General features: G+C 36.8%; 1 protein-coding gene across 1 annotated transcript in view; it reads right to left on the bottom strand.

Moving 5' to 3' along the window:
- Positions 1-20696, bottom strand: part of PDE11A (phosphodiesterase 11A) — a 452396-nt gene that overhangs the window by 354765 nt on the left and 76935 nt on the right. The window lies entirely within an intron of this gene.

The following is a 20696-nucleotide window of genomic DNA, read 5'->3' as shown; positions in this document are numbered from 1 at the left end:
GCCAGGTTCATTCAGAGAGCTAGAGAAGACAAGTGCACTAGAAACTCTTGGAGCCAAGGAGACAGAGATTATTTTCCATCTTCATCAGCCTGGTGGTGGCTGGCCTGGCCTCCTGCACTTAACCACTGAAACCAAGACTCTGGAAGGCCTCTAAGAAAGCTAGCTGAAGCCCCAGGCAAGGAGACAAGACTTTGAAAGAGATAATAAAGGATTTGGACTTTAACTCCTGGCTACTTTTATGGTGATTACTGAACTGAAAGGAAGGCTGCCTCCAGAGACCCCAAGGAAACTGAACAGAGAACATTACAGAAGACAAAATGAAAACCAGTTCTTGCCCTCCAAGAGATTACACTTTTAATTTTAAGAATGTGTGGTCTTTTCAGAAGTAAGGGAGCAGAAATGTGGAACCCAGAACATAACATTAGATTTTTTTTTCCAAAAGGACAGAACTAAAATTCCTCCAAGTTCTCTGAATCTTAAAACAGACTGAGACCTAACACTACATGCTTCCCTTTGTACAATAAAGTTATTAATATGTTATTATCTTCTGCTTTTCAATGATGATATGATGAATCACAATGACCTTGAAAGATCATCTAGTTCAGTCCTTTGCCTTTGGGCAGGTGTAAAATGAAGAAATCGCCCAAAAAGGATAGCTGTCTCTCCTTTAGCAAAAAATCTCCAATGAAAGTTTACAAAATTCTTTACTTTATAAAGAATTGATCATTGGATAGAAAATCAATTTTCTTTTCTAATATATAAATAAAGAGAGACAATATAACATAATATACAGACAGAAGGTCTCAAAGACCAGAAGAACTGGATTCAAGACTTGCCTCTCTGCCTCTAACATAATGGCTTAGTTACTCTGGGCACTTCACATACCCTCTCTGAATCCCCAGATCATTCACTAAGATTCTAGATTGTACAACAATTGCAAACATTCATTGGTAAAAGACACTTCTTCTCTCAAAGTTCCTCATGCCAATGAAATTATCTTGTGTTATTGTTCAGTTATTTCTAGTCATGTCCTATTCTTTGTGAGTCCATTTGGGGTTTTCTTCATGAAGATACTAGAGTACCTTGCCATTTCCTTCTTTATCCCCTTTTATAGATGAGGACGCTGAGGGAAACATCATTAAGTGATTTGCTTGGGGTCAAGAGCTAGTAAGTACCTGATGCTAGATTTGAACTCAGGAAGATGAGTGTTCCTGACTCCAAGCCTGGAACAGTTAATAAACTGTGCTACCTTGCCGCCCAATGAAATTATAGATTGGACCAAAAGTAAATTATGAAGGGACCCAAAATATTGCCATACAAGTGTTAATTGAAGGATTTAGTAATGTTTAGCTAGGAAAAGAAAAAATTGCTATGTTTAAGTATTTAAAGGGCTATAATATAGAAAAGAAATTACACTTTTTCTATCCTTTCCTATAGGGCAGAAGTAGGAACAATAAGTAGAAAAGATGAGACCATAAAAAGATATACTTCCTAATAATTAGGTATATAATAATAACAGAGGTAGAATGGGCTAAATTCTTTATAGTGAATTTCCCATTGCTGACATTCATGAAGCAGAGGCTGCATGATTGATTACCTGCTTGAGAATATATTGGCTATGTGATCTCTGTGATCCCTTCTAATTCTGCTATGAGTGAACAAAAGAATGAAAAAGCATCTACTGAGTCACATAGTCCCTGATGAGAACAGAAATACAAAACTGAAACAGTCCTTGCCCTCAAGGAGCTTAAATTCTAATAAAGAAGATGATACACACATAAGGATGGTGAGCAGGGAAGAGAGTCAAGCCAACTGACAAATTCTTTCCAGAAGTAATAGTCAGATTATTTCCAGCCCAGGGAATAGAAACCTGGAGGAGCTAAGGTGGGTGCTCATGATAGCAGGGCAGATGGTAAGATCATCCGGGGAGAAGGCTTGATGGGATATGACTCTGTGACCTAGCAAACATTGGCACTAAGGAAGATAATTCAGTCCCAGGGTCGGCGTTCCAAGGGAAATCTGGAATGGATTAACTGCCCCAGGAGCTTGGAGCATGACTATGTGAGATGTGTATGGGTATAAGTAGAGCAGATGGTAAATAGAGCAAGATGACCCACAAGAACAGCTGCGTGGTATAATTTTGCACCTTCCGTTTTTGTTTGTCCTTCATTCTCAAAGAGGATATAATATCAGGAAGGAGATGTCATGACTTGCAAGTGAACTAGATTTCAGTGAGAGAAGACTGTGCAAAGTCACCAGCCTCCTTTTCTCCTCCAGAGCCATCTGGGTCTAGTGGCAAAATACAGATCAGAATCTTGGCCTTTTTTTTGAGCTATCTTGCCCAGATCTTAGTTTGTCTGAGATAATGCCCATTAAATGATTAAAGTTGGGGAAAATGAGGCAAAGAATGGTCTCTTTTACCTAGTCGACAAATATAGATAGATAGATAGATATCAATATCAATTTGGGGGGGGAAGACCCTCAGGCTTTCTGACCAAAACAGAAAAAAAAATTGCTATTTACATTTACTCTGAACCAATCAGGGCCCAAACAATGGCCAAGTAAGTCTTGGGCTGGAACCTATTGTTTCCCAATAAATGAGAACCAGAATGATTTGGGTTAAAGGCATAGTCCATTAAAAGAAATCTGACTCATAAACCACTGAAGCTAGGTTTCAGTGATCAAAATTCATATTCCTTTGGGAAGAGCACCCACAGCTAAGATTATGATTCCCAATATGGACAAAGGGAGAGGAAGGAAGGAGGGAGGGAAGGAGGGAAGGAGGGAAGGAGGGAAGGAGGGAAGGAGGGAAGGAGGGAAGGGAGGGAGGGAGGGAGGGAGGGAGGGAAGGAAGGAAGGAAGGAAGGAAGGAAGGAAGGAAGGAAGGAAGGAGGGGAGAGAGGAAGGAGGGGAAGGAAGGAGGGAAGGAAGGAGGGAAGGAGGGAGGGAAGGAGGGAGGGAAGGAAGGAAGGAAGGAAGGGAGAGGGAGGGAGGGAGGAGGGAGGGAGGAAGGAGGAAGGGAGGAAGGAAGGGAGGGAGGGAGGGAAGGAGGGAAGGAGGGAAGGAGGGAAGGAGGGAGGGAAGGAGGGAAGGAGGGAAGGAGGGAAGGAGGGAAGGAGGGAAGGAGGGAAGGGAGGGAGGGAGGGAGGGAGGGAGGGAAGGAAGGAAGGAAGGAAGGAAGGAAGGAAGGAAGGAAGGAAGGAGGGGAGAGAGGAAGGAGGGGAAGGAAGGAGGGAAGGAAGGAGGGAAGGAGGGAGGGAAGGAGGGAGGGAAGGAGGGAGGGAGGAGCTATATTGTTCAACTGGAACTGATCATGTTGTTTATTCTTCATTCTTGAAGAGAACTGTGACATCAGGGAGGTGATGCCAGGACATGGGAGTGAATTGGACTTAAGTGAGAAAGGACTCTGCAAAGTCACCAGAGTCACTCTCTCTTCCAGAGCCATCTGGATCCAGTGGCAAGATACAGATCAGGAAAACTGAAGATGACAGGCTGGCACCTGCTAGGTTTAGAGCCTGTGACAAACCAAATCATTTGTAAGGAACAGTATAGCTTCTCTCACAAAATACCTGTCATTTAGAGTCCCTTTATAAGAAGATATAATTGAATGTAAAGCTAGAGAAGAAGGCAAAGAAAGTGCGTGTGAAACCTGGGTTCTCACTGCAGTTATGACATTAACTTTTAAATAACCTATAATAGATAAATAAAATGATCTCAACCTTAGATTCTTTATCTACAAAGAGAAGATAACAAAGTGTTCTCCTCCACCATAGAAGTGTGAGGTTCAAATAAAATAACTGATATTAAAATACTTGGAAAAGAACAGAATTCTATTCAAATGGAAAGTGGCATCATTCCCAATGAACAGCTAAGTGGAGCAGTATATAGAATACCAGGCCTGGAGTCAGGAAGTTTTAATTTGATTTTAAATCCAGTCCCACACACTTATTAGCTGTGTGACCTTAGTCAAGTCATTGCACCTAATTTGCCTCAGTTTCCTCATTTCCTAAGTGAGCTGGAGAAGGAAATGGCAAAGCACTCCGATATCTCTGCCAAGAAAACCCCAAATGGGATCACAAAGAGTCGGGAACAACTCAAACAAATGAACAACAATAATCACAATGAGCAGTAAGCAGTAAGTAAATCAGTTGGACACTCATAACATTCAGTATAGTACTATCCTTTTCTCTTCATGGGAAAGAAGATCAATCTATACTTATTTCAATTCTTATTCCAGACTTAGAAACTCACTGACCACTAAAAGAACTGCCTGGAGAAAAGCTCAATGAGAATAAGTCAGAAGTACCAGAAAAAATTATGTCGAGGGATTGATTTTGGTATTAAGGTCAATGTAAAATTGACCAATCTTGTTTCCATTCTCACAACTTGTCCAGGTTTCACTTAAGAAAGAATTCTGTAGAAAAGGGAGAAAGGAGAGAGATGGATAAAGAGATAGGACTGATAGAAAACAAAGAATATCAAAGAGAAGTAAAGAGAGACATAGAGAAAAAAGATTGATTTTGAACACAAATAAAACCAGAATGAGATAAAGTATATAAAATAAACTTAAAGAAGGAGAGAAGAGATAGAGAGAAAGAAGGAAAAGGAGAAGCAGGGGGTGAAGATAGAGACTGATAGAAACAGTGACTTGGGGAAACTTTTAACACAAAATACCAAATTGCCAGGAAACAGAATTACTGTTCTATTAAGTCTTCCCAAATGGCTGGGTGGACATAATTACTTAATGCTATTAAACTCTGGTTGTCACCTTTGAAGAAAAGGGATTGATTTCTCATGTTCAGTGAACCACATTCATTCATTAGATGCTCCCTCAGTTAGACCTTCTCTTGCCAAATACCAAATACTCCCCAAACATGCTTAAGCTAGTATCAACCTCCTGATAGAGTCAATTAATTCTAGCTAGGAATGATTTTCAATTCTCTCTAGTGAGAGAATTCCGTTATTACATTTTAGTTTCATTTAAACCACTTTTCAAGAACTGTGTCTAATAGACCTTCAGAGCATCCCTGGGCAGCTCTAAGTTACATAACCTCATTTTTCAAAACTGTTCATTACTTTCTCCCCTCTCACAGTAGGCTTTCACTCCGGGTTTTGCACTCCCTTGGGTGGCCTTTCTGCCTGCTTTGGTAATATAGTGATTCCTGCTTTGGGATTTTTTTTTCTTATTTTCAAATGAATGGTATACTTTTGTTTTGTTTTGGGGGAGGGGGGGAGGAGAAGGAGAGAATATAACCAAGTAACCTTGTACTTCTAATTGTGGCCACTAGTCAATGGAGTTACAATGTGCTAATCAAAGTTGGTTAATCCAATATAGACAATCCCTAGAATGTACATGAGGAAATGGGGAGAAAAAAAAAAGAACAAAAATAAAGGTAACATTTTTGTTGCTTAAATAGGAAAGGAGAAAGATAAAAGGTCAAAGTTTATTTTTTTTAATGTGGCATTTTTAAAAATAAAGCACATCTTTATCTTCTCCTTCCATCTGGGTTTCTCTAATAGGAAAAATTACAGTGTAGCTACATCTTAACGTCCATAGTCCATAATTATTCTGAACATAAAGAAAACATGAATTAAGCATGGAAAATCTTAAGTAGATTGCATTAAACCACAGTACAGATTCAGTTCACAGAATAGTAATATTGTATGATATTGGCCAAATTCAAGCTCAAAAGGTACAGGGGAGAGAGAGAGAGAGAGAGAGAGAGAGAGAGAGAGAGAGAGAGAGAGAAACAGACAGACAGACACATACAATGAGAGACAGAGACGGGATCCAAATTTATCCTCCCTTACTTTCTTAAAAATGTTCTGTAAACTGAAAATACAAATAAAAAATAAATTTGTATTTCCTCTACTAAATGGAATAAAAGGAAATATAAAATGGTAAGTTCGTTTCACTGCACAGTTGAACGTGTTATTTTAAAGTTTTTCACATATATTGAATTATTTACCATCTAAGGAAGGGAATAAGGGGAGGGGGGAAGGGAATTAGAATACATGGTTAAGTAAGGATTAAAGTTGAAAAATTAACCATGCATATGTTTTGAAAATAAAATGCTTTAATAAAAAATACTGGTATTGTTAATAAAATGACTAATCACTCAGAAAAAAAAAAGAAAGAAAAGTGTTTCATTTTCTGTTTTTTACTCTCCCCTCCAATTTTCACTGAAAACCAAAAAGGCCAACTTGATTCCAAAAATCTATGAAATTTATGTTAAGAATAATTATAACTAATTCAGTCAATAGATTTTTTTCTTAAACCTGTAAAAGTAACACTATGAATGTTACATTTTCATTTGAGTTTCTTATTGATACATAGAGGCAGAAGGTGTTAATTTTAAATCCTTAGATACTTATTAATTGTGTGACTCTGGGCAAGTGGTATAACTACTCCATGGTATAAATATTATCTAGAACATCTCTATTCAGTCATGGATAGGTGCAACCTGCTTTGGTAAAGGTAGTCCCCATACTGATAATTTCGTATGCTGCTAAAATTTCACATCCTTTACCTATTATAATAAAAAGAGAGAAATGTCAGGAAAGGTTTGTTGTACCTCCAAAATTCTTCCTGCTTTTACCATTTGAAAAGGGCTAATGCTGACAGTCAAGTAAATACATGCACATATGTTCTTTTGGTCTATTGCTGTTACTCCCTTTGTTCTCGTGTTCTCTCTCTCTCTCTCTCTCTCTCTCTCTGTCTCTCTCTCTCTCTCTCTCTCTCTCCTCCCTCTGTATGTGTGTCTACCTCTCAATTCAATAGTTGGAAAAGATGCTTTAATGAGACTCATCAAAGATCAAAGGAAAGAGTAGCTATTATTTACAAAATACCTTAATATTTACAGAACACTATATATATATATTTATCCCACTGGAATCTCATAATAACCAACTGAAATTTTTCGAGTGCTAAAGGTATTATCCCAATTTCATAAAAGGGCAGGTAGTAAGTGACTGGACCATGGATCATGAAATCACTCAGTATTCAAAGTGGGATTCCAACCCAAGCTTTTCTAACATGGCCTCTCAGAAGGAACAATAAGGACAATGAAGAAGGTCAAAGACTCTTCAAAATGTGAATTTTTACTGAATTTTATTTCTTTCATCAACAGAGAATTAGAGAAAAAACTTTAAAATGCTAAATTAAATCTTCCAACATGCCAAATGGCAATCCTTCAATTTTATCCATTTGTCTCTAGCCAGAAACATATTTAAAGCATTCAAGGAAAATAATACTCTACCTTAATTTTTATATCTTCTATTAAAAATAAAATTCATGACCTTGGCCTTCACTTATCATGTAGCCAAATAAATAATACTTTATTTATATTTAACCATAGTCTATCTCATCAAACAAAAGTTTTCATTCATTTCTTATTTGCAATCCTAACTCTTTCCATTGAGTATAAACCTCAAGTGGAGACAAAGCTTTGTCAGGATCACTAGAGATTTCTGAGTAGCACCAGAGTTATTGTACATTTTTAGAAGGGTCTTGACAGCTGAAATATTGTCACTCATGGAAATGTGTTAGCTCCAGCTAATATCCACATTCTTTCCAGATCACTGTCATCCTTACTATTATTTTGTAAATTTCCCAGATCTCTAATCAGACCCACTCAACTGTACTATGATTAAATGTTTACATGGGAATATAGCAGCAGATGTTTGAGATAGAAACCTGTAGCACTTGGACAGCATTTCTCATGCTGCAAGAAAAACCAGTATCTAAGATAGCCATGAGAAGAACCATTTTATCTGATCAATATATATACTACAAAAAAAAAAAAAAAAAAAAAAAAGACTGATCAAGCTCATTATACACAAATCACAATAGCTAAAGCTGATGCAATAGTTTACATTAATGTAGTATTTTAAGATTTGCAAAGTTCAAATCCTACCTTAAATATTTACTAGCTATATAGACTATTTCTGAGTCTCAGTTTCCTTCTTTATAAATGAAGGGGTTGAGTTTGGAGATCTTCAAAATCCCTCACAACCCTAAATCACATGATTTTAAGTGCTTTACAAATATGATCTCATTATAAATCTTATTTTACAGCTAAGGAAACTGAGGTTCAGATTGGCTGACTTGTTCAGAATTATATTACTGTCAGATATATAATATCAGTCTAAATTCTCCTGACTCCATATTTAGAAATGTATCAGTTATGCCATGCTATCTTTATTGTACAAATTTTCTTTTTCATTTTTTTTCTTTCTCATTGGACTGAAGGGACAGGGGAAATTATAAAGAGATAGGAAGAGAAAATAAATGCTTATAAATTTAAAAAACATTATGTCATCATGGCTTTCTAAGGATTATATATCCTATTCTATACTGGAGTCTTATCTCATAAACATGATGTCCAGATTCATCCTTCAACTCCAAAGAATACAACTTCAAGACACAATTCAAAGCAATCGAAATTACTGTGACTATACTTGGTAGGTAGGAGGAGGCAGACTTGTAATTTCTTCAATATAAGGAGCTCCTAGAGAGGAACTTTTTCTATCAAAATAGATGGGCATTCTCTCCGCAAAATATCATCTTAGAACACCTCCTAGAGGGACCTGTCTAGGACCATAGAGACCCAATAAATCGGAGGTAGACTATGAATGTAGAGCTTCCTAATTCCAAGGCTAACACTCTGACCATCACACCTCGCTTCCCTCCTTCTTTTAGTGTTTCAAAATATGCAGTATTATCATCATAAAATCCAAGAATGTTATTGCTGGAAGGAGACAATCTGTTACCATGCCTTCATTTTTCATATGGAGAACCTAGGACCCAAAGAGCCTTGAGCTCACTGTTTAGTAGTTTACTAGTGGCAAAGCAGATATTAATTTTACTTCAAAAATGACAAATAAGGTTCTGCACAGTACTTAGGACTTGGAATGTTCATGTCATTTGCTTAATGTCAGCATGCACTGAGCTCTCCCGTAGCTCCTGTTCCATCACTATTATTTGGCATTGAATCAGCTAAGGCTTGCTTTCTGCTTAATCACATTGGGTTGGACCAACTTGTATGAATTAACCAAACTGTCAATGGATACTTAGCATCCATTTTGCACAAAGGAACTAAAATGAGATGCTAAGATATATAAGAAATTACTCCCAACCATCAGCAATTTAAATAAGGAGATAAGATGTGTAACACACACACATATATAAATATAAAACATACTTATGCATACACTTATATGTGTGTCTATATAGACAGATATGTTGCTGTTGTTTGTTCTTCATTCTCAAAAGGACCATGACATCAGAGAAGTGATGTCATGACATGAAAGTAAATTGGAATTAAGTGAGAGAGGGCCAGTCACCAGCCTCATTTTCTCCCCCAGAATCATCTGGGTCCAGTGGCAAGATATAGATCAGGACTCCAGATAGCCCTGGATGCAGGGGGAGAAAGAGAGAGTCAGAGAGAGGACATGTATTATGAAAAAAAAAAATCAACAGCAGAAGGCAGAAAACAAATATCAAAAGACAGGATTGAGAAGAGGAAGACACTTTCAGATTGAAACCTCAAATAAAAGGGAGATTTTGAATTGGCCCTTGAATAATAGGTAGCATTTTGGATGGTGATAATGAAAATCACTTTTGTTGTTATTGTTCAGTCATTTCAGTCATGTTATAGTCTCTATGACCTATTTTGGGGTCTTCTTGGCAAAGATATTGGAATGATTTGCCATTTCCTTCTCCAGATCATTTTACAGATGAGAAAACTGAGGCAAACAAAGTTAAATAACTTATTTAGGGTCACCAAGCTAATAAGTGTCTGAGGCCATATTTGAACTCTGGGAGATAACTCTTGCTGATTCCTGGCCCAATTCATTATCCACAGTGCTACCTAGCTGCTCTAAAGATCACTTTTACACTTATATAATATTTTATGACTACCAAGAATTCTTATGTACATTATTTATTTTATTCCCTACAATTATGCTGTTAGATAGTCAATAAAAGTGTTAATAGCCCAAGAGGAAGCAATGAAAAGAATATTCTAAGTGAGACATAAAGAAGAGAATACAAGGCATGCTCAGGGTATGGGTAGATTGCTTTGGCTAGAGTCCTAAGCACTAGCCTGGGCACTGGCTAGATTCTGAGAGTCTTATTGCAGTTTGCCAGACCCTCGTTCCCAACGACTTTGTGCAATGGGAAAAGCACAGAAGGCAGCCCCAAATTTCCAGTATTATTTCTTAATTAATACAGAAAATGTCAGCATCTTCAACCATAAGAGTAGGTCAGATCCTAGTTGTAAACAGAAATCAAGCTTTTCAAGCCCTTAGAGAATATCCTCAAATTGTGACCCTATAGCAAAAGTGAGAAAAACAGATCTGAAGTTTAATGAGACTTGGCAGTCTTTACACTGTACATTAACTGTACTTTTGAAATCTTAATTCTAAGTTTCTTCATGAAATATATTCTAGTATCTGGGGAAGCTACAAAACATTCTGAGTTAACAGATCATGAAGAGTATTACAGATATATTCTGACTGCAAAATAACATACCAAAAAGAAAGAAAAAGCATGCGATATGTGGGTCATGTCAGGCAGTTGGAAAAATACTAGTCTTGTAGTCAGATCATGGAAGGAAACTCAGAGCTCATCTAGCCCAGTGTCTTCATTAGGTCCTCAATTCCATATCTGCATATGTTTCCAGGTGATGTGGGTTTAATCCCTACTTTGTCATTATTACCTGTTTGACTTGAAATAACTCACTTCATTTTTTTCTGAACCTGTTTCTTCCTTGACAAAGTGAGGGAGTTGATCTAGATGACTTCTAAAGTTCCCTTCATTTCCAAATCTAGTCCCATTTTGGTTATTTTACTTAAACAGGTCAAATGCTATTAGAGCAAATTCCAAATGCCTGCAAAATTCTTTATTGGACTGGAGATCTGCTGAACCAAAAAGAGCTTTTAAATAAGCAAGTCATTAGCTAAGGAATTAATTTCATTTCATTTTTTGATAAAACTTATTTTCATTATAGCAGTACTTTTTTTGCAGTAAGCCTGAACATTTAATTTTAGTTTAAGTATAATAAATAAAAATATAGAGATGCTAGAAAAGGGGTAATTCTTCATTCACATCTAATGTTCTACTTCCAGTGTTATGATGTCTAAATCATGAGATAGATACAGTACCTAAAGGACTTCTCTTGAGAGAGTTCACCATGATAACCTGCCTATATCCCTGAGCATAAGTGAGTCATGCCTGCTTTTAAATTGTTGTTTGGAAAAGGCTATGAAACTCCAATTCACAAAGCAACCAATCATTATTCCAAACAACCAGTGATGAAAGATGCATGTGACCCTCCCTCTGACAGAGAGGTGGATGACTCAGATTGCAGAATAAAACAGGTATTTGGGGATGTGGCCAATGTGGGAATGATTTGCTTGATGATGCATATTTCATACAAGAGATTTCTTTTTTTTTTCTTTTTCATTTGAGTAGGGGAAAAGGAATGGAGAGAAAAATCAATTTTTGTTCACTGAAAAAATTTTAGTTTTTAAAAACAGAGATAGCCTATTAAAAAAAAAAAGAAAAGAAAGAAAGAAAAGTATTCATATAATGTTTCTATGGCCAGGTAGGTGATGCAGTAGAGCACTAGGCCTGAAGGCAGGCTGACCTGAGTTCAAATCTATCTTCAAACAATTAGTAGCTGTGTGACTCTGGAAAGGTCATTTAACCTTATTTGCCTCAATTTCCTCATAAAATGAACTAGAGAAGGAAAGGGCAAACAGCTCCAATATCTTGTAAAAAAAAAAAAAAAAAAAACCTTAAATGGAGTTGCAAAGAGCTAGACACTGCTGAAAAAAAGAGTGAACAACAACAGAAAAGGTTAAAGATTTTGAAGTTAAACCTGGGGACATAAGTTAACTCTTACACCTAGATTCCATTTCTGCCTCTGACATATTGTGAGAGGCATTTAGTGAGGTACCAAACCTTTCAGTGTCCAGACTACATTGCAAATATCTAATGATGTGTGAAAGTAACACCTATCTTCCATATAGATAATGGAAAGAAGTATAGATAAAATACAATTTACTACTGGATATTTTGGGTCCTATTGGGTTCTACATGCAGCTCTGGGGAGACTGTGAAGTATCTCCGGCTTCTGTGTAAATGGTCATATTTGACTTAAACCATTTTTCAACAATAATTCACTTAAGAAATCTCATTTTATGAATGTCTTGGAGCACAGACTGAGGGTCTTCCAGTGAATTTATGCAGCTTTACTTCAAGATATCTTTCAAACTAGAGATTCTTTCTTGAGTCACCCGTAAGGGAAAAAAACTGTGCTTTTTTTGCCTGGAGATAGAGCACATTTAAATTAATCAAATGCCTAAAGGTGTTCTCCACAGAAAAGTGTAGCAAAAACTTTCAAAGAAATATTCTGGGAGGTAGAGCAGTTGGTGGCACAGGGCATAGAGCACCAGCCCTGAAATCAAGAGAACTTGAGTTCAAATCTGTTCTCAGACACTTAACAATTCCTAGCTGTGTGACCCTGGGCAAGTCACTTAACCCCAATCAACTCAGGGGGAAAAAAGAAATATTCTGGCAGGTTACATCTGAGGATAATATTTAGGGTGAAAGAGAAAAATTTTTTTCAATTCCCTTTTTTAAAATGATACCTTATTTATTCATTACAAATATGTGGACTTTAAAAATTTCTTCCAAGGGAGGAAAGAAAAAAGATATAAACCTATGATATTGTCTCTAACCAAAGCTATAAGAAGTTTTAACAAACTTTTTACCCTTTTCATTCACAGAATTTTCAACATAAGCATGTGAAAAATACCTAACAATCTAGCAATAGGTAAAACTGAGACCTGTTAAAGATCTTAACTTAAAAAGGCCAAGGTCTCCCACAGCATCCAGAGTCATCTCCAGTCATCCTGATTTATATCTGGCTACTGGACCCAGATGACTCTAGAGGAGAAAGTGAGGCTGGTGACTTTGCACAGCCTTCTCTCACTTAAACCCAGCTCATTTGTATGTCATGGCACTACCTCCCTGATGTCGTGTTCCTCTTTGAGAATGAAGGACAAACAAAAAAAACAGCTGCATAAAAATACAAGAGTCTTAGAAAAACCCTCCCTCTTGATTGGGTGGTGAAACTTGGCCCTGCCACAAATAACAAACGCCAATTTCTTGAGCAGTTTCATTAGCATCGTTAATGTGGTAAGACAGAATCATCAGTAATGATGGAGCACAGCCAGGCCCGTGGCATCCAAGCTCTGTTGACTGCATCTGAGATCTGGTGGATGACTAAACATGTTGGAAGGAAAAAAATCACAGCAGTATGCCTAAGTACTTCATTTATCCATGGGCCAAAGAAAGGCAAGAGAGGCTAGCCAAAGTACTTGGGGTCACCGAATGTAGAAAGAGGCTATTGAAAGCACCAGCAGTGGGCAAATTACCCTGTCACTAACAGCTGCTTAGAGGGGGTGGGGTGGCCAATCAGTAGCAAAGGGGTGTAACCACATCTTCAGTCTCTCCATTTTCCCACTGGAATAAACATCCCTGCTAAAAGATCAGGAATGTTTTCCCTTTTCTACACCTCATTATTTCTTCTGCAGTAAATAATCCCAGGCTCTCACACAGGAATAGCAAAGTGAGGAAATAATAAGTCACCAGGAGCCCAGACAGAGCCTGAATCACCTTCTACATATCACTGAAAAAAAATAGGTACCTTTGCTTGAAGCCCAACCACTGAAACAAGAAATTGCATATTCTCATGCTGTATATTCTGCCTTTTTGTGTGCTTCCAATGTGAGTCACCAAACTAATAATTTGTCAGTATAACTAATTATTAATATGTGCACCTGGTTGGCTACATTTAATACAAATCTCTCCATGATTCTTGAAAAAATCAGTGATAATTAGACAAGACTTTTTTTTTCCAAAGTCATTCAAGTGGAAGGTTTTAATAGAGAATGAAATTTGTCTTAAAAGAATGAAAGTTATTCAAGAGGAAAGCTTAGATAGATCACAAAGTAATCTCATCAATGCGGCACTCCCTTACATGGATCCTGATGCCCTTATATTCTCTTAGCTCTTAATTTAGCTACCCCCACCATATCTGTTAAATTCACCTGGCTTCTCTCAATTCACACAGCCACCACATTAGTTCAGGTCCTTATCATTTCTCTTCTGAACTATTAAAATGAGTCTTCTTATTTTAGAAAACTAATAAGTCTTCTAAATGTCTTTTTGTTTACCTCCCATCTCCCTTCTCTCCAACCTAACTGCCATACAACTGCTAAAGTGATATTATTCCCATTCCTAAAACACAGATCTGACCGTGCTACTTCTCTAATCAATAAACTCCAGTTGCTCCCTATTGTATCTGGGATTAAATATAAACCAATCTGGTTAGCATTTAAAACTATAATAACCCAGCTCCTACTCACCTTTGCATCTTTATTATGCATTATTCCTCTTTACAATAACCATACTGGCTTTCTTACTGTTCCTAAAACACAACATCCTACCTCCTAATTCCATGCTTTAGTGCACTTTGTCCCCCACACTTGAAAATCATCCCTTCTCTCCTCTACCACTTTATACCATCCCTAATTTCCTTAAAAATCTCAACTGAAGTACCACTTCCTAGGCGAAGACTTTTCTGAGCCCCCTCCAACCCAGATAGCAGTGCCTCCCAAAAAATTATCTGATCTCATTGGGCATTTCCATCCTCCTACTTCTTGAAACCCAAGGATTCTGGGACTTTGTCATCTATATTCCTGCTACACTCTAAGGACCATCAAGCCTTTCCATCTTACTTAAAGTTAAAACCTCCTTTGTATGTTATCTCCCTTAATTGGAATGTGAACTCTTTGAGAAAAGAGACGGTCTTGTTTTTCTATTTGATTACCCAGTGCTTAGCACAGTGGTTGTCACACAGTAACTGCTCCAAAAATACTTTCCATTCTATTCTATTTCATTTGGTTATAATATATAATATATAGATATGAATGGATGGAAGGATGGATAGATGGATAGATATAGAGAGAGATATGCATATATTTATATATAGTCTACATTTACCTTGTCTATACTTATAGGGATGTATTTCCCCCTTGTAGATTAGGGAGACAATGTTGAAGTATATTAAGCCACTTTCACACAGAGCAGCAAAATCGATGAGGTCCAAAAAGTCACAATGATAGGGAGCCAGGTAAAATAAATTCATACACTCAAACTATCTCCAGATCAAGGGGCAAAGCTTTATTGGAATGGTTAGCACATGGGCAAGGTCCTCATGAACTCACAATTAACAAGAGGAGAGGTGGGACCTTTTATGAAAAAGGCTCCAGAAGAAGGTAAGCTAACTATGCTAACTGTGTATATCAGTAAGCCTATCCTATTGATATAAGATAGCCTCAGGAGCTGATGATGAGCTTAACCTCCAAACTGTATAAGGTAACAGCATCACTACAGGATAGCTTTGTCTATACAAGATAACGCCACAAGATCAGCTTGCTCCTCACTGGAGTCCACTCAAATACTGGATTGCTACCAGAGACATGGTCTTTTCTGGAGTCCATTTACCCCATCAGCAGGAAATGTTTAGTTTTTGTTTTTGTATGCCTAGTGTCTAGCATAGCCCTGAGAGCATGATTAATAAATGCTTGTTGATGGATTGATTGATCATTAAATATATAATTCATCACCAGGTCCTTATTCAAAGCTTTTTGAACTTAGTAGAAACTGTTAGAGATGGTCTTCTGCCAGCATTGTCATATGAAACATAGACTCAGTAATGGACCAATATAATAAAATAAAATGTAAAAGGGACAACAATAAAAATCCTAAATTTAGGTCCCAATGAATCAATTGTACAATTCTAGGATGCGAAACATATAAATAGCCAGTTTGTTTCAAACAGGCCTAGGGGGATTAGATGACTCAACATGGGACTTAATATAAATCAACTCTAGGATACAGCTAGGTGACTCAGTGGATAGAGCATTAGGCTTAAAGTCAAGAAGACCTCATTTTAAACGCAGTCTCAGACATATACTTGTTTGACTCCAGGCAAAGACTTAACGTTTCTCTGCTTCATTTTCCTTATCTGAAAAAAGGGGGTCATAACAGCACCTATATCCCAGGTTTTTTTATTAGGAGAAGATGAAAAAGCATTTGTAAAGCTTAAAGTACTATACAAATGCTAGCTATAACTATTACTGAAAAAAAATATTTTAAAAAAGGAAATGACTAAAAGAAACAAAGAATTTTAAGAGGTTGGGTTGAAGAAAGTTTCCAAAAATGGGGCAAGAGTAGAAGACTGAATATTGAATTTGGAGAACAGCCCAAGTTTGTTTGGACAATAGAGTATGAGAAAGAGAATAATGAGCTATTAAGCTAGAAAATTAGGATAGAACCAGACTGAAGGGAAATCAAGTAATTATTAAGTGAATTGGGTAGAACTGAAAAAAACTATACCAAATTTTAAAAACTGTCCTAAAAATACACTAGCAAATCAGCTAACAAAGAATAATTTATGCTATAGATTAACCAACCATATCAACATTTTCCTAATATAGTTATTATAATTTATGAGACATGGAAATGATAAACTTAAAGCTATGTTACAAAACTTATGATGTTCCTATTAAGATACGATAAAAATTTAGGTCAAATGAAAATAAATTTTAGATCTAAAAGTGATTCAGAGAGTCTTGCATATGGCCTATCATTCAAGTGGAATCCTTGGGATGAGCCTAGTAAGTCCATCACCAGGGTCATGATGTTTCCAATAAAGTACAACCTAGATTTGGGCCAATCATTGGTTTTGTTGGCCTTAGTTCCTTCCCAGATCTATGTTGTGGAATTATTTTATTGTTTCTTTTTTTCTTCTTCTTTTTCTTTTGTGGGAAGCAAATCAGGGTTAGGTAACTTGCTCAGGGTTACGTAGCTACTAGGTATCTAAGGCAGAATTTGAATTCAGGTCCTCCTGACTCCAGGGCTGGTGTTAGAATTGTTTCATTTTTTTTAATATTTATATCCCCTGTACCTATCACAGTGTCTAGCATATAACAGATACTTTTTGACTGAATGATTGATTTAAGCAAAAATCCTTTAGGTACATATCACCAGGGGAAGGTTTTTGTCTAACAAGCTAGGTGACCTAGATTTGCCTTATCTTTCTCACATGATTCTCTTGAAATAATTGCTTTTACTGACCTGAGCTAGTTGTTAACAAATGCCTAAAGTGTAATGGTTTTTAGTTGTTCTTAACAAATGCTCTGAAGTCTAACGATTTTCTAGTTGTTCTTGGAGCTTTTATAGTGTTTCTCTTATTTGGGTTAAATATGGATGATTGTGAATACTTCTTTCCACTAATGACCTATGGCAGCTTCTTTCTTCACTTGAAAACTTCTTTGTGTTATACTCTAATGATACTTTACAATAACCTTTTAATCCTTTTGTCTCCTGCCAAAAGGTCTTCTCTACAAATTAGTACAGCAAAATAGCAACTCCATATCCAGAAAGGTAAATTAGGAAGAGTAACACTATTAAAGATGAGAACAGCACATACTAAACTGAAACAAATGTAATTTGAAATTTGCTGCGATTCAGTGTTTTATGTAACCCCTGTCCCAGAAGTCCATTAATATAAGATTTTCTCCTTTTTGGTGGAGATGAATGTCCTGCTATGTGTGAAGGGTCCCCCAATAGGGACTCATCAAACTTTAAGTTTCATTGCTTTAGGCACTTCTGACTTCCAGCTTCTAGAGAGAAAATAGAAAAGGCCAACCCTATTTCTGGATGCTGAAGGGAAAAGACTAGGAAGACATTAGAGGAACTAGCAGTCTCAACTCATTTCCCTATTCCCAGCTTGCTACACTATAAATTGTGATGACTTTCCCCTTGGGTGAAATCCAAGACTCTCTCTTGACTGAGCTGAGTTACCTTGCTTCCAATGGGAGAGCTCCTTCACTCTTTATTATCTGGTATACATTCTCCTATATATACTTTCTCTGATTTCTATTTTACTATGACTTGGATAAATGGTTTTTTTTTTTTTTTTTTTTTTTTTTGCTATTTTCTATGTGTGCTCACTGTGAAAAAGGCATTTGATTGGAAAGGTTTTGATTATAGAGTTGAGAACCTCCTTTTCCCACAAAATGATAAAGTGATAAGAAGTTAGCTTGAACCCAGTTATATATTGCAGGGGTCCTCAAACTACAGCCACGGGCCAGATGCAGCAGCTGAGGATGATTATCCCCCTCACCCAGGGCTATGAAGTTTCTTTATTTAAAGGTCCACAAAACAAAGTTTTTGTTTTTACTGCCCTCCTTTGTCTGGCCCTCCTGAACAGTCTGAGGGACAGTGAACTGGCCCCCTATTTAAAAAGTTTGAGGACCCCTGTGAGTGATGATATTTACGGGAGCAAATAGATATACTTCTAATCTAATATTTCCTTTCTTGGAGGAGAGATGACTTCAATCTCGTTTCCCATCCTCAATGAGTCTTTCTTGGAGAAGAATTGGAATAGAAGAGGCAAGTGAGGTTTTTTGTTTTGTTTTGGTTTTTGTTTTTTTGGTTTGTTTGTTTTTCTGTTTCACTTAGAATCATTCAGTGACAGTCCTAAAAAACATGGATCTCTCTGAGTATAAAGGTCCCATACCTTCATTATACTTATATATATATACTTATATATATATATATATATATATATATATATATATACTCTATAGCTTATTTTAAAAATCAAATGGAAAGGCTTAAAGCAGGAGCTTTGGTTCCTAAACAATTTTTGAGTCTTAATATGGGTGATGAATAAACTGGTAACAACTCTTAGACTTGAGGTCAAGAAGTACATTACTACAACTAAAGTCAATTGCCCTCTAAAAGCTTGAATAATCCTTTCTTCATCAGGATTTGGGAATAACAATTGAATACCATTCACCATTCTGGGATTTTTATGTAACAACTAAGTAAACTTTTCAAGTAGTTATTAAACTGTAATAAAAAAGTTCTAAATTGTTAAAATGCAGTAATATCTTTGTATCTCTTGGGCAATGGTTGATAGCATTAGAGCCCTTAATTAAAAAGCCTGCTTATTCTGAGAAAAAAAAGTCTATATAATAATAAGACTAATGATCATGATATTTGTGATGAAAATATAAAACACTTTATGTTATGAATCACCCTACAGTATATTACTGTAATAGTTCATATTTCTATGACTTTATGACAACATAGTCTTTTTTATATATCATAATAAGAAGGGAGAGAAGGTCATAAACATTTATAAAGAGACTACTATGTGCTAGGAATAGTGCTAAGTGCTTTTCTTTACAGTTATTACATCATTTAAATTTCATTTAAGCCTTTGGGGTAGATGTTATTTTTATCCCCATTTACAGAGGCAACAAAGATTAAATAGCTTGTCCTGCCTCCAACTTCAATGTTCTACCTACTGCACCATCAGTTGTACCATGATGATAGCTTATGTTTTTAATAGTCTTTCCATGAGATTTTCAGATTCCCTCATGGGAAGCCTAGAGGTATAGGAGAACCAATTTCATCAGGAATGGTCTTGGGACTACATCCCCCTCAAGGTTATTAGGACTTTGCAAAATGGCAATACTAACCCAGTCCAGATTCTGATTACCTAGATACACTTCACATTTTCAAGAGACTAGGATAATCTCCAGGGAATTAGACATAGATTATAGTCCATGTGGCAGGGCTAAAGGGGAAGGCAGAAGAAAAACAATGGACAGAGTCTGGTTTTGATACCCTGTTTATTTAATTGTCATGCTGGGAAGCAACAACACTCTCAAAAACACTCCCTGTCTCCTGGGCCAATACCCCACCATTTGTACCCTAAGTTTACAATGCCCTGCTGAGAATACCAGCATGATACTGCTACCATGAACACTTCCCTAACATCCTGTCAAGAGGACTTGAGGGATGATGCTCCTATTGTTATGTGAAGATGGCAGGATAATAAGCCTGAGATGGCTAAGAAGCAGCTAAGAGACCAGTGCTCCCCAGGAGACATATGCAGGCAAGTGGCAACTTTGGAAAATGGATGGTAAGTGAGCTCACTGCTTAATTTAATTCCTTGTTATTTGCCTCTCGCCCTACTTTGAGAAAATGTCCTTTGCTTTGCCATCACATGATTTATTTTGGCTTAGTCAAGGGAGATTTCATGGAAATAGAGGCTCGTGAGTTATGAATCAAACGGATGATCATCATGGGTTTGGAAATAGCCAAAAGCTATTAGGGACTTGTGAGTATATGTTTATTTTTAATGACAAAATACTTTACCTATCTTGCAGGGTACTGTGAAGAAAGTGCTTTGTAAATCTGAAGCTGTATATAAACATGACCTGGATAATACTATTATTTTGCTCCTCACTGCAAAGTAGTTTACATATTATTTGTATATTGCAAATGAGGGAAAAAATGAGAGGCTGAGTAACCTGCCTGGTTGTTACAAAGCTAATGTAAGCAGAGCAGAGGTTTGAATCTATGACTCCTAATTCATCCAAATGTCTTTGGAAAGAGAAGTGTATTTCAAGTTAGAGAAATTGGGTCTGTATCATGACTCTGTCACTTACTACATATATAACTTTGGGCAAATAGCACAAAAGTTTGGGCAAACTTCTCTGGATCTCAATTTCCTCAGCTATAAAATGTGAGAATTGAA

Source organism: Sarcophilus harrisii, chromosome 3 (genome assembly GCF_902635505.1).
Source record: "Sarcophilus harrisii chromosome 3, mSarHar1.11, whole genome shotgun sequence".
NCBI lineage: Eukaryota > Metazoa > Chordata > Mammalia > Dasyuromorphia > Dasyuridae > Sarcophilus > Sarcophilus harrisii.
The sequence above is the reverse complement of the archived record's forward strand: the minus strand, read 5'-3'. Positions and strand labels throughout refer to the sequence as shown.